The sequence below is a fragment of the Coenobita brevimanus genome, chromosome 70 (genome assembly GCF_032717465.1).
Source record: "Coenobita brevimanus isolate Jiangsu-jjx chromosome 70, ASM3271746v2, whole genome shotgun sequence".
NCBI lineage: Eukaryota > Metazoa > Arthropoda > Malacostraca > Decapoda > Coenobitidae > Coenobita > Coenobita brevimanus.
In genome coordinates this window covers 2551064-2566905 of record NC_137023.1, presented here as the reverse complement: position 1 = coordinate 2566905, position 15842 = coordinate 2551064, and the positions used below count along the sequence as shown (strand labels likewise).

Below are 15842 nucleotides of genomic sequence, written 5' to 3'. Positions count from 1 at the left end.
CGCCCTAACTCTCCTTTTTAAAATTAACGCCCAGCTTCGTCGAAACTACCCCCCCCCCCCGTTACCCTCTTAAACCTGAGTACTGCATTTTCTATTCTAATTCCAATATCTCCAAATGACTGTATTCAGCTTGGGAAAAGCTTATCAAACAGAAGAAGCTGAGTTTAACCCCCATTAGTCCTTTACCTACAAGGATGCTTTTCTAAGTTTAATAACCTTGCCTGAATGTAGTAAGACTGAGCCAATATACTAAGTTGACGGACTAAAAGCTTTAGGAGTTCATCGGAAATATTCTTGTGCCTGTGTATTTCGAGCGTAACATTGCTGAACTTCATGTGATATACAGTAATCAAATGTTACGCCTGCTTATGTCTGTTCCACTTTTGCCCTTCCTGTGCTGGAGAGCACAGTCGTGATCTACAGTTCCTGGCTCACTCTGATCGGAAAGCGAGGCGATTCCAGGGGTGCAGGCTGTGTCTTTTCGCTGCCGGGGTGAACTGTTGTGCCGAAACACTCCTGGATTCAACTCGTCTTCTGATCAGAGTGGGCTAGAAACTACGAATTGCTACTGTATCATAACTCTACTCAGCGTTGGTAGAATGCATTGTCAGTGACAGTAATTGGCCTGCTATACCTCTGCGTCTGCTTCACACAGATATGTTTGTTGCTTTCCTCCCTGACGCGTCATTACCAAGCAGCAGCATCCATGGGGAGAGGACCATAACAAGCGTCTTTCTCCTTAGGAATACTAGCCTGCAAAGGGAAATGAGAAGTATAAGAAATGATGTGCTAGCCGAAATATTGTTCCCGAGTGTGGTATACCTCCCATGTTTATTATTTTTACAGCGTCACGTCTTTTTAGCGATAGTGTAGAGTCGGGGACCAAGTTTCATTTAATACGTCACTTCTGCAGTTTTACGGAAGAAGTTGGCTAATATTCCCAAGCTGAGAGAAGCTGGAAATATGTGCCTAGCAAAAGATGATTTTTTAATATGATAAAATTATGTCAGGTAATAAATGACTGACATAACCTAAGTACTAAACTGGCGGAGTGAAATACTAGGCGAACTTTTGTCCCTGGCTACATCTTGTATGTTATTTCTGCCAAACCTTCATCCTTCTTCATGGACAGTGGAGCCGTATGTCCAGGGTTCACATTGCTACCCTGACGCTCCCTTCTGTGTTGCAAGTGCGTCAAATTTTCGCAATAATTCACCCCTCGCCGCTGCTCGAATGCATCAGTGCGTGCAATATTCTCCCGCCTTTGCATGTAGTGCGTCAGTATTTGCCAGGCTCCCCTGCCATTGCCGCGCCCTTCCCTTGTATTCCTCCGCACATAACTCACTCCATCCTTCCCTCACCCTCGCGCCAACTGACACTTTACCCAGGACAATTTCTAGCCTCTCCTCTTTTGCTGTGCTGCGTCCCTGGAGGGCTACACGGCCTGTATTTTCATTTATATGGAACATGAGGCATTCGCTGGCGTTGTAAGTGATTAATGTTTACAGTGGTTCTTGCTCTTATTTTGCAGATGCGTGTGATGGGTTCGGCTACACAATCATCATCATCATCATCATCAGTCTCATCTTTATCATCATCATCATATTTAACTTTAATATATACCTGATGAGACATCTAAGGAACCAGAAAGCATGCATCACGAGGACACCTTTGATAGACGCACCCACTCCTGCAGCATTGTAGGAAGAAAGAAATTATTATTTACAGGGACGGGGCGACCCCCGTGGGTCCCACGCTAGCTGAACTTTGGTCCGGTTGCAGGTCTACCATTGTGTGAAATTTCGTATTTCTAGTTTTACAGAAAATATATAGCGCTGTCGAGGAGGCAGCTGCTCTTGGGGGTTCCATTCTGCCTAAAATGTGGCCGGGGTGGACGTCTACCAGTATGCAAATTTCGTGGTTAATAGCTTTGGTCGAACATACCGACTCTGGGCTGGATTCCCGGGGTAACATCCTGGAAGGCCACATCCTGCCTAAAATCTGGCCTGAGTGAAGTATACTGTTCCGAGGTACAGTATACCATCAAAGCTATGGCTGTTCATAATGGCTTTGGCTTGGGTCGGGGAGGCCAGCCCACCCTGCCTAAAACCTGGTCCCAACTTAAGGCTTGCCACCATGATAAATATCGTGTGGCTTAAAGATATATATCAGTATCTATCTATTTATCTATCTATATACTGTATATATGGCCATGCCTAACGACCGTGGGCAGGAATCCCGCACCCCCTCCCCTCGTGAAGAGTGGCCGCCGAGGGTCCTACCATGCCTAAAACGAATGACCACCATTCCACCATTATCAAAATTTCGTGTTCCTAGGTTAAAACCTATGGCTGTACATTATGGTTTTGGCCGAGAAATTCCTTTCCCCTTGGAGAGTCGGCCGTCGGGAGTCCTACTCTGCATATAACCTGACCCGATTGAAGCTCTACCACTGTTCAAAAAATTCGTGTCCCTGGGTAAAGACTATGGCCGCGCCTAATGGCTTCGACCAGGACCCCAGGGGGGTGGCCCTCAGGGGTTTCATCCTGACTGAAATCTGGCCTGGGTGGAGGTCTACTCGTTTCCCTCACCGATCTCTCCCCATTAGTCATCGATCCTATTCTTCGTGAAAGTACAGCAACTCAGTAAGTGACATTCAGGGATAAGCACTGTATTGTGTCTAATAATGTGGGCCATACAACTGCTTATTGGCTGTTTACTGACTACTCAGTCTCTCGAAATTTCTCAAGCATTATATCTCAGGCCAACAATCCAACAAGTATGTGGCTCATAATGCTTGTCCACTAGTATGTAAACAAAGTGCCACCCTTGTCATGTGCCTCGCCGTGCTTACATCACCATAATTATTATAACCCCCTTACACAGCATTTCCCACTGAACATAAAAGAGATCAGCCATGCCCTAGATTTCCATCTGATTTGTTCCTGAAAAACAGAGGTAGGATGGTAATGATGATGCAACAATGAACCGCCTTTATATACATTTGAATCAAAAGTACTTTCCTTACCATATACGGCTCTTGTCCAACCTCCTATTAAGAAATACACTGGAAAATATACAAATCACTGAGCAGCAGCAGACACTACCACCCACTGCAAAACCTATACTGCCTCTTATCTCATTGCCCCATCTCACACACTGTCAATTGCGCTTCATACTGCCCCCGCCTCCCATTGTTTCACCCCATTCACTCAGTAGAGCATCACACTGCCACATATTATACTTTCTCACCTTATAATGCCACTCCTCACACTGACACACTTCACACTGCGTCACCTCACATACTGACAGTCGTGCCTCACACTGACTCACCTCACACTACCACACCTTACAGTGACACAACTCACTCTCACCCAGAACTGCTTCACGTCATTCACCCACTGCCACATCTCACACAGTCACACTTCGCACTATCCCAGCTCACACTGCGTACTTTTTAACCTCACACAGCCTGATCTCATACTTCAATACCTTACACACACCAAGAGCGCACCTAACACTGCCACACTTTACACTGCCTTACTTCTCGTCTTCTGCTTCACATAAATTCTTCTTACACAGGATAGCCTATGAAAAACATAATGATTGTCCTCTGAAAAACTACAGTGATGTTAGGAAAGAATATGCCGTGCCTAAGTTATATAAGGGATCTGACAGGGAGATAATATTCCTAAATCCTGTGGTCCTAGTGTGCAATTAGGGTAAGAATTTCGGCTACCATTCCACTATGTTGACAGTAAATCACACTAAACGTATATCCATCCCTATCCTCCCTGACACATCATATCAAAGAGAATTTTCTACCACCAGATAAACATACCAAACCCCTCTCAGCTTAGGAATTTTAGCTAACGGAGAGAAGTAAGAAGTGGAAAAGGTAAATATTTTCCTCTGAACTTTGAGCCAACGTACCGAAAGGAACAAATGATAACGAGAGAGCGGAGGTTGTGTGTGGAATGGGGGTGTGGGGGTGGGGTGATGTAGGGGAGGTGAGAACGAGGGGTAAATTGCCTATTACACGTGCGTGATGAGAGGTAGAATGGATGGGATATTGGAGGATTGAGCAGGAGTACAGCATATAGGTAGGGTCGTGTTAGAGAGTACGTTGGCATACGATCAACACTGAATGGTATGGCTGAAAGGGATAAAGCTCTATAGCGTGAAATGAATAGGGAATCAGAATGGCGTGTAATAAAAGAATATAAGAGTGAAAAGGCAGAGAAAAGAAGAGAAGTAACACTCAGACACCCATGACTCACTATCAGTTTAACAAAATCGTCTGGCGTTATCTAGAACAGGCTCCTATGACTCACTATCAACCGTAGATAATTGTCTGCTATCATTTAGACTAAGATGCTAGAGTTGTCCCAATAATTAAAAGATCAGTAGATGGACCTGGAATGAACTGTGAGAAGACCGCATTAGCTATAAGGGAAATAAATACACATGCCAGACCATACCTTTTTCACTTTTACTTGGCCTAATATCTCTGCCTCTCCATTTTGAATGCCGAGTTCAGGGGAAAGATTATCATATACAGTGCAATATACCGCTAGTCATGAAGTTACTATGAAAAGGATGAAGGGCCGTAACACTGTCTTTTTCTGCCACTGAGCTATGTGAAATGAGCTGCGAAAGGACAAAATTTAGGGCTAAATTAAGGTACAAATCTATGTAGTAGGTTATATATTACGTGAACGAAGTGGAATGCTGTGTTGATGAAAGACTGGCTTAGGTGAGATTGTGTGTGTAAAGGCGCATCCAAGTTTTTTTTATTTATGCAAGGAAGAAAGAACCAAAGGCCAGGAGCCTTTGCGGGAGGTTTCCTCATCCTCGGCTCAAAATGCAAAGAGAGAAGGGAGGACGGGGGGAGAAAAGTATGATTCTGCAGGGGCTTAATCGAAAATATTTGTTCCAGATTAGGAATGATCTGTAAAATTTCGCCTGTTACATGCTATGTCCATTGAGACGGATAAAAAGAGGGGTTTCAAGAACACACACACACACACACACACACACACACACATACACACACACACACACACACATATACACACACACACACACATATATATATATATATATATATATATATATATATATATATATGCATGCATGCATGCATGCGCGCGCGCGCGCGCGCGCGCGTGTGTGTGTGTGTGTGTGTGTGTGTGTGTGTGTGTGTGTGTGTGTGTGTGTGTGTGTGTGTGTGTGTGTGTGTGTGTGTATATATATGTGTGTGTGTGTGTGTGTGTGTGTGTGTGTGTGTGTGTGTGTGTGTGTGTGTGTGTGTATATATATATATGTGTGTGTGTGTGTGTGTGTGTGTGTGTGTGTGTGTGTGTGCAAAAAGTATATATATACATTCGTACGAGAATTTTCACTGCATCCCTCCATTTCATCCTTGGTCTCCCCCTCCTCTCCTCCACCCAGTCACTAAAATGTTAATGCTTCCCCCTAAGTAAAGATTATAATCCCTTCAGCCCAAGGACGCCATGTCTGTTACGTTCATCCTGCCGTCACACGATTCTATTCACAGACACTATACTCATTTTACTCTAACTTGGCCCAAAATCGCCATTTCCCCAACCTGAATGCTGAGTAATAATGAGGGATTAGTACTCATATGTCGTACTAGTCACAAAGAAGTGCCATGGGAAGGTTGTAGAGTTCCAGTACAATTAGTTACGTGAAAATAAACCGCAAAAGGACGAGTATATGGACTACATCTCACTCCTCCAGCAGGCAGGCCTCTCATGGGCTGAAGAAATCTTGAGAGAGAGAGAGAGAGAGAGAGAGAGAATTTCCTAGGAGTGAAGTGGTGAAGGTTGCAATACCCATATGTTTGGAGAGAGAGAGAGAGAGAGAGAGAGAGAGAGAGAGAGAGAGAGAGAGAGAGAGAGAGAGAATTTCCTCGGACTGAAATAGTGAAAGTAGCATTACCCACAGGTTTGTTTGGAGAGAGAGAGAGAGAGAGAGAGAGAGCGGACTGAAGTGGTAAAAGTAGCACTGCCCATTTGTGTGTATGTGTGTGTGTGTGTGTGTGTGTGTGTGTGTGTGTGTGTGTGTGTGTGTAATTAAACCCCCAATTAAAACACCAATTACGTGATGTCATGTGTGTTTTTTTCCTTCAATCTTCTAGTTTATTTTTGGAGAGGCATTTCGCACAACAGGGTTCAGATACAGCCTTCATTAGCCCTTGGTGGTATAGGGAGGTGTATAGTACGTAGAGGAGGACTATCGGGCCTCAGGGAAGGGGTTGTTGAGTCTATGCCCAAAGTCGGACACATAAAAAAAAAATCACCTCAAGAATTCTCCCATTGTTTAAAATCAATCCTGAAAGTAGAAGAAAGAGAGAAAATGTAAAGAAAGAAATTATGAAAGAAAAGAAAGTAAGAAAGAAAAAAGAAAGTAAAAAGGAAGAAAGGAAGAAAAAGAAGAGAGAAAGAAAGCAGAAAAGAAAGGAAAAAGAAAATAAAGATAAAAAAGACAAAGAAGGAAAAGAATGCAAAGAAAGAAAAAATGAAAGAAAAGAAAGTAAAGAAAGAAAGAAGAAAAGAAACTAGAGAAAGAGAGAATGGATGAGAGAGAAAAGACAGAAATAAAAAAGGAAAGAAAAAAGATAATTGTCATCGTAATTAATGTCTCAAACCTCAAGACAAGAGAGGGAACGTTAAACCAACTTCGACAATATTTCTGAAGAACACGAATTAGATTTTAAAGAAGAGAGGATGGGGAATGAGAGACTGACTAGAAGAGTACCTGTGAGTGAGGTGGAGAGGGAGACTGAGGATGAGGAGGAGGGATGGGCTGGAGAGGTATGAGACAGAGTGTGTGAGTTCGAGAGATGGCAGTCTGATGACGTGGGATAGTGTGACATGGTGTTTTGTCTGTGGTCACTCCTCATAGGATAAAGGTGTCTGGAGGTATGTAGATAGATAAAAAGATAGACAGATAGATAGACAGATAAGTAGGTAGATAGACTGATAGATAGGCAGACAGACAGAATTATGTTTGTCTGATCATTGAGGCAGATAACCAGTATGGGTAAAAATCTCTAAAGACAGGAGACATTTAACATCCATATCGTTACTCACCGTACTCTAATTTGGACTGAAGGCTGGTAGGATTTCATGACCACTGGCTTTACATAATCATCCCTCAGAAATCAGATGCCTGGCTCTCTTCGTGATTCAGAATATTTGCCTCTTCAGTCCAGTGCTGTATTTTTCATCTCTACATTATTTTCTTTGGCTTCAGAGAGATTTTTCGCAGTGGTGGATTTAGACATTGGTATTAGTAAACGCCTTAGTAAGAGAGATCATTCTTGAGTTGAATAAAAAAAGTCTTAAAGAGGAAAGAAAGGGTTATACTGTAAGTCAACGTAGTAGTAGTAGCAGAAGCAGTGATAGTAGTAGTAGTAGTAGTAGTAGTAGTAGTAGTAGCAGTAGTAGTAGTAGTAGTAGCAGTTGTTGTTGTTGTTGTTGTTGTTGTTTTTCTAGTACCAGTAGTCGTAGTAGTAACAGCAGTAGTTGTAGTAGAAGCAGTAGTAGTAGTGGTAGTAGTAGTAGTAGTTCTTGTTGTTGTTGTTGTTTTTCTAGTAACAGTAGTCGTAGTAGCAATAGTAGTAGTAGTAGTAGTAGTAGTAGCAGTAGTTGTAGTAGTAACAGTAGTTGTAGCAGTAGTAGTAGTAGTAGTAGCAGTAGTAGTAGTAGTAGTAGTAGCAGTAGTATTAGTTAGTTATCGTTTTTCTAGTAATGGTAGTACTAGTAGTAGTAGTAGTAATAATAGTAGTAGTAGTAGTAGTAGTAGTTGTTGATGTTGTTGTTGTTGTTGTTTTGACCCCAGGCTCATATGAAACGTGAACCCAGCAGACGGCAGACCCAGGTTGCCCACATCCTAGGGTCCATCATCCTCCTTTCTGGGGATAGGGAAGTAGGTGAAGGACGCTGAATAACCAGGCAGTGGAGCCGTCTGGTTATATCGGTGCCACCACATGAAGGCGTCTCTCTCTCTCTCTCTCTCTCTCTCTCTCTCTCTCTCTCTCTCTCTCTCTCTCTCTCTCTCTCTCTCTAAGTCCTTGAAGTGAAGGGGTTAAGCACGATGCGGTCACAAAAAATTCGAGTTGACTTCACACTATTTTTATCGTAACACCTTTTTAGCACGGGGACGAGTATTTATTTATATATTTATTTATGCATGTATGTATGAAATTATGTATGTATAAAAGCATGTATGTATGTATGTATGTATGTATGTATGTATGTATGAATGTATGTATTAGTCAAAGATAAATTCGAGTTGACTTTACATTATTTTCAGCTTAATATCTTTATCACGAGGACGAGTATTTTTTTTTTTATATTTACTTATGCATGTATATATGAAAGTATGTATGTATAAAATCATGTATGTATGAATGTATGAACGTATGTATTTGTGCAAGTATGTATGTATTTATTTATTTATCGTTCTATCAAATATCCAACTTTTCCTCTATCCGTCTAAATCCCTTGAATCCAGCGTCGTGTATTTTCAGTTTGTCCTTTCTACGGAAATTGGGAGATTTGTGAGTGGGAAGGATTAGGTGTAGCCTTCATTAATCCCTTCACTACTTGCCACAGCTGAAGAAAATCGTCTGGAACTAGTAAGTCGTTCAGAAAGCGTCCCCGGTGCAAAGTGGTGAAGAAACCCCCCATCCTGAAGGGACCAATGGAGACTAAATCTATCCCCACCATTTCTCAAGATTTCTCCCAGCTGAATAAAATCGTCTGGAGGCAGATAGAACTAAATATCATACACGTCAGCGTAGTGAAGGGAGTAATTCTTGGCCTTATCGATATTAACACCCTAGCAATGATCATTATAATAGGATACGTAGTCGAAAATTTCTATACTGAGCAAAATCGTCTGGTGCTTGAAATAACAGAATACGTAATTATTATATACAATCCCGTCAGAGTGAAGTGGATGACTCTTTCAGTACAATGGCGATTTCTTTTTTATCCTTGCCACCTCCAGATGATTTTTTTCTAAGAGACACCTCGTGCCTAAGGGAAGAGAAACAACGTCTATCACTGCTTCCTAATTTAATCCTTTCTTTACTTTAGTTGCGTTTTTTTATATGCAGGCTAAATACAAACCATTTTTATTCTGATGGGGGGATTCAAAGCAGTCCAGAAGTTACTCGAGGTCATTTTCAACCCTCTGGCTCCTTGAGATCACCCCAGCTGAGCAAAATCGTCTCATGGATGCCCCAGTAAAGTGAGCGAAATTGTTTATACACGGCAAGAGACACTAACAAATTCCTACCATAAATAAGAAATGCATGCTGTCATTTCTTCACTTTTCTCACGGTAGCTTTTTATCCCAGTACAAATTACTTTAACTCCCTCATGACCAAGACGACTCTAGATGATTTTATTCAGCTGAGAGTGAAGTCTAGGAGCCTGGGAGCTGATTCTGTTGCCATTCACTTTTTCATGATCGTGTCAGCTTCGGTATTCATTTCCAGCTGCCGTCAGACGGTTTTATTCAGGTGCAAGTAAGTCAAAGAAACCTGGGAGTGTTAACAGAGCTCTTCACATCCCTAACTCACCCTATCACCTCTTCATTTATCTTTTTTTTTTTTTTTTTTTTTTTAATGCGAGGAAGAAGGAACCAAAAGCTGAGCCCGCAAACCGTTCCCTCCAAGAAACAAAAACAAAAACAATACAAAAGAGAGCCAAATTCAAGATCCATTAATTTCGAGATGTCTGGACACACTGCGCTTGAAAGGCTGGAGATCATAGGAAGTAGGAAATACAGACAGAGGGAGACAGTTCCAGAGTTCCTTGTTCTTTATATTATTACAAGTCTTCTCATAACCCTTCAATCCGCTGAGGTACGAGTTAATACAATTAAGTCTTTCTACCTTGAGACTTTTTGATTCAGCTTACAGGAAAAAGAAAAATAATGTAATGAAAGGTAAATCTGAGTTTCGTTCAAACTCCCTTGCGACAAATTATTTCTCCAAAATTAACACAATCGTCAGGAGTAGAAAAAAAAATAAATAAATAAACTAGAGGAGCACTCAGTGGAGCGCATCTCTCCGACAAGGACAACGTAATTTCCAAACCAGTCTTCATAATGGGTTAGGTTTTCTCGTCACTGATTTGGGTTTCGCAGAAAGTGTTTTCCGGATCCAGAATCTGTAATGCAATACGTTTCGGTCCCAAAAGTTAATCGATTGTTCCCTGGGACATGGGCTATCTACCCACCAAATTTAGTCCAAATCTCCCTTTTAGTTTTTGAGTAATCCTGCTAACCGACAAACAAACTAACAAACACACAAGCAAACAGGGGCGAAATAAAAAAAAATAAATTCTTCACCTGACACGAGGAGTTAAACATATGGTGTCGATTTATTTATTTGACTGATTGATAGATTGATTTTTACTGGCTCCAGACGATTTTATTCAGTTACGAGAGCGCACGGGTACGAGAGGGTTAATGAAGGTTATGTTTAATCCTACCAGGTCACAAAATCTCCCCAAAGCTGAATAAAATCACCCAGGAGTAGCAGGATTATAAAGCTACTGACAGGCTCGGGTTAAGGTGGCAAATTAGCACCATCACCTTTATAAAACAAGGAATCTGACGAGTTTAATTACACAGAAAGTTTAATAGAAGCTTTTGAAAGGTGGAAAGGGGAAAAATGTAGTTGTCTGTGTCGTTTACCATCTTAATCATCTATCTATCTATCAATCTATAGCCCGACGCCCTAATCCCGCAAAGGGTGGCCGCAGACGAAACGCCTCCAAGTCGCTCTGTCACCCAACATTCGACTGCCCTCCCCGCAACTCACTCCCCCCTCCCTCATGCTCTTGCTAATTGCCAAACCATTTTCCTCAGCTTACGAGAGCCATTTCAAACTCTATAAGTTACATGTGGCCTTCCTTATCCCTTCGCTGTGCAGCTGTTCTCTTACGCTGAACCAAATCGTCTGGAGAAAGGAAGAATAATGTATACAAGGCGGATGTCCTGAAGAGGTTAATTCCTAGACGATTTAAGGCCATTTGTAAGTTGAATAATCTCGTCTGGCATCAACAAGAATATAGTAATTAAAGCCATTTGCACTCCTTCTCTCCGATGGCATAATTTTCATGTTATTCAAGCAATCTCCGGAATATTTTAGCCCAGTGTACGGGGGGCCTGGGGGGGGAGGGAACTGCCCTCTAGTCAAGCCCTTGGACCCCCGTCCCCCAGATTTGAAATTCGAACTTATTTAATACGTGGAAAATGTGCAGCAAGAAACCTTTGCAGAATAAGACTTGGCTCCATCTTGCCTCTTTATCAGTCGAATCCTGATGACGCTACTGTTTTGGTTTGCTCTGGAGGCACTTTTTGAACTAGGGAAGTGAGATAAGTCTTCATTTACCTCTTTTACTGCGAGAGGCGATAATAAAGCTGAATAAAATCGTCTGGAGGTATCAAGAGTACATCAATATAACACGTCACGGGACCAAAGGGGCTAACATCGAAGAGGGTTCCATCTGGTGGCGTATCGTGAAAGCTAATCATAATAAAACGGTGAGGCTCCATTCAGGATCTACGGCTACCTCACTATTGGTCGAGTTATTTTTGTTATTATTATTATTACAACAACAACAACTACTACTACTACTACTACTATTACTACTACTACTACTACTGCTGCTACTACTACTACTACTACGACTACTAATACTAATACTACTGCTGCTGATGCTCCTAATACTTCTGCTACTATTACTACTGCTGCTGCATCTGGTACTGCTGCAACTATTGCTACCGCTACTACTACTACTACTACTACTGTTATGAAATTAATCACAATGCCTTTTTTACTGTCACTATCTATCTGTCTGTCTATCTATCTACCTATCTACCTATCTGTCTATCTATCTATTACCTAAACGCCTTCAATCCAGTGACGTTTTTCCTAAGTCTTATTAACTGTCTTTCAAACGATTTCATTTAGACGGATTTTGCTTCCTAATCGTAAAGGAATTAACGAAGGCTACACGTAATCCCTCCATGTCGAAAGTCTCCCCTGAATTATATAACATTGTCTATGGGCCGAAATGAGAGAAGAATAACAACATCAGCAGAGTGCAAGGGTGAAACCTCCTTCCCAATAAAACCCGGGGTGGAAAAGGTCAAGAAAAAGGAAGAAATTTTAAATGCTGAACACTATCAAACGTCTTTACAACTCTGAAAATAGACGTACAATATTTCACTTCAGTTTAGCTCCACTAGTTCCTAATTTCTTTGTTTATTGCTTATTCTTGCTGCTCTTTAGATGACTGTATTGGACTTGGGATAATTCTGTGGTATGGGAGGGGCTAGTACAGGCTGTCTCTTACCCCTGTGGTTCCAATAATCTGTCTAAAATCGTCCGTAGATATCAAGGAAGGTGAGAAAAAGCCACAGACATTAAAGTTAAATGCTACTCTTCCTCCATATCCGGGAATTATTTTAAAAAGGCACATTCTTCAAAACAGTTGTGATTATTGTCTTATCTAAATCAGATTTCTTTATATAATCTCTAAAAAACATGGGAGACGTCCATAAAAGAAAAAACAAAACGATTTTCTGTTCTTTATGTAATGAATGTTGTGTCATAAATACATATACTGTATTTTACTTTCATGTATTCACTTCAAATGTATACAAAGAATGACCAGTGTTTCATTATTATCTCCACCATACATTCGTGTACATAAACTTCCAGGTCCGTCAGTACCATAGAGGACTGCATGAACACTGAGGCTGAGGGTGAGGCGGGTGAGGGTAAGGGTGAGAGTGAGGGTGAAGTGGGTGGATTTAAGGGAGTGAGGGTGAGAGTGAGGGCGGGGTGGGTGGGGGTAAGGGTGGGAGTGAGGGTTAAGGTGAGGGTGAGGGTTAGGTTATGGTGAGAGTCGAGGATGAGGCTCAGTGTGAGGGTGAGGGTGTGGATGAGAGTGAGGGTGGGGATGAGGGTGTGGGTGAGACAGAGGGTGAGGGTGAGGGAGGAAGACTTCTTGCTTGGGTTCTCGTGTTTAGTAAAATGGCGGCCGGCATCACGCTCACCAAATATTCAAATAACACAAACAATTCACATATTCATTGTTTTACACGACACGCGCTTTATTAGAGCCACTATTAACTTTATATATATATATATATATATATATATATATATATATATATATATATATATATATACAGACAGAAATTGGCGTAAGTTTATCCCGGATAATCTCTTGGTACTCATGTACAGTAACACAAAGAGGCTTCACGTAATTCTCTGGATGATCATTTTTATGCAGATAATGTGAATCACCGGAATGTGCGAAAATAATCTTGTTTTACATACACTACGACTACTAGTTATTTTTCTGATAATTCTTATAAGGGCAGGACTGGATGAATTTTTAACTGCTAATAGTCAGTTGAAAGCATCCCCCTGTTTTAGAAATGAATAGGAAGCACATTATTTATCAAATTAATAGTAGGTTGTACTGCTCTACGTATTTCTTGCAGTCAGCAAAAGGGGAAAAAAAAGTATATGTTATGGTTCTAAGCAAAATTTTTCAATTAAAAATTGTCACCTGAAATTACGGACCCCTTTGGAGATGGTCCCTTTACCTCACTCTCCTCGTACCTACAACTGATACAGGAACTTGGATTTGTGAAATGACAATGGGGGCATGTTTTAGCGTACCTCCCTTGTGAGTCATGTAACGAAATATTGACAAAAACAAAATCAAACAGTATACAAGAAGCTTATAATGCCTGAGGTATGTTAGGGCATCGCAAAGGAGGAGTGTGACCAATGGAAACGAGTTGGAAAACTCTACACGGCATAGTTCTACTCACCTCTGTGTTTTGGCGTGAAATTCGGGCTGCGTGGAGAGTCCTACTGAAGCCTCACTGGTCAGTCAAGAGGGCGTGTAACAGTATCGCACTCTCAGTACTTCATCTTGCGCACGCTACGTCACATTTCCTATTATAAGGATCGCTGAAGGAGAAAAAAAAAAATACTCTTCGGGAGTAACCGGTGTGGGCGAAGAAGTATTAAAACAGCGTCAGCCCGGAGCTTGATACATGAGTAATTACAACGATGGAGTAGATGCAGGAAGTACGATAGACAGACTGTAATGAGAGGGAGTACAACCGCGCGCGAATCATCCGTAGACTGCGCGGCTTGGTGCGTCAGCGGCTTCTGCTCTTTGATTTTCCCTCGCTAGGATGTCCCGAGTCGTCTCCCCCTCCACTCCCGTCCGCATGCGCGTTAGGCCTTCCCCTCCCTCGCCCCTCACCACACTCCGCCCTACCCACACCCTAATTGGAGTCATTACATTGGTTAAACTTACATGTCATCCAATCGATCAAGTTTGCCCGCGGTGAAAAGAAAGAAAAAAAGGGAGGAGGATGGGGGACGTAGGGAAGGGGGTGCGAATGTGTAGCAGCAGCGGCGCGCAGCTTTCCCGCTCAATTATTGATGTCTTGTGGTTAAACACGCGGGAGGGGAGGCCAGCGCACGATAACTTTGGTGTTGCTTTATGTCAGGACACCAAGATCACCGAGAGGCTCATCCCCCGCCCTCGCCGCCACCTGCGTAGGCGCGCCGCTCGCCACTGTCACCACGGCACGGAGTCGCCTCGCTTCCCTGGCGCCTCTTTTTTAACAATTTATTTTACATATTACGCCTTAATTTTTCCTTGGGTGTTAAATCCTGGGCCAAGATTCTCGTCGGTTCTGTAGTACTTTTTAGCGATTTATTTTTGCATAGTAAGGATTAATACTGTCTCGATTTTTAAATAATAGGCCATAATTTTCGTCGATTCGGTTAACACTTCTTTCTTAGCGATTTATTTTGCCTATTACGTCCCAATTTTGTCTTAATTCATTTTTGCCTCTCTAACCCCATTTTCTTCCTCATAAGAGATAAGCAAGAGAATATTAATGTTTTGCAAAATACACTATAGTCAGTTTAATCTCACCTGACCACAATCCCTAGCCTCTTTCAGCTCAGATAATGGCCAGATGTAGTCAGACGGGAAGATAATTTTGACTAGTAACCAAGGAGACTCACTGCTACCTAATAACCAAGACTTATTCAATTTCTCGCAACCACGGGTAATTATTCATCTTCTCTGAGTGGTCTAGTCTCCTCAGACGAAAAAATATATATATAATAAGGCGATGTTAAAAAAAAAAAAAACGAGCAGAATACCGATTTATTTTTCATAGCGCTCCCAATTTTACTTTCCTGTTACCTGCCTCTTTCAAAAACCTCTATAGATTGCATAGATAACATACAAGAGACTATTAACGCGACACATACATGAATAAATCGCTAAAGAAAAGGTGCTAAGGCCTGCGACACTGGGACTAGTAATCTCGTCGGGACGCTTCCCAACACCTTTCCCTAGGCAACTTATTTTGCTTATTACACCTTACTGTCCATCTCCGTGTTACATAAATCATTCTAATATCGCCATACTCTGTACAGATAACGTGCAAAAGGATGTTAACCAGCCGTATCTAAAATAAATCGCTAAGGGAGCGGCCTTGATCGATGAGAATCCGGGCCAGAGTCGTATTCTTGTGTGTGCGTGTGTGTGTGTGTGTGTGTGTGTGTGTGTGTGTGTGTGTGTGTGTGTGTTTGCCGCTTCTGTTACTTTTTTATTTATTTTATTGAAACTTCCCATTTCGCTGTGGGAAGTTTTCTTGTTTTATTATTATTATTATTATTATTATTATTATTATTATTATTATTATTACTACTACTACTACTACTACTACTACTACTA

General features: G+C 41.7%; 1 protein-coding gene across 1 annotated transcript in view; it reads right to left on the bottom strand.

The window, feature by feature from the left end:
- Positions 1 to 14234, bottom strand: part of LOC145406287 (uncharacterized) — a 109192-nt gene extending 94958 nt beyond the window's left edge. The window contains exon 1 of the mRNA XM_080277446.1: positions 13903 to 14234. The gene's annotated coding sequence lies outside the window, so the exon portion shown is untranslated. The remainder of the gene's footprint in view (positions 1 to 13902) is intronic.
- Between the last annotated feature and the right edge of the window lie 1608 nt (positions 14235 to 15842).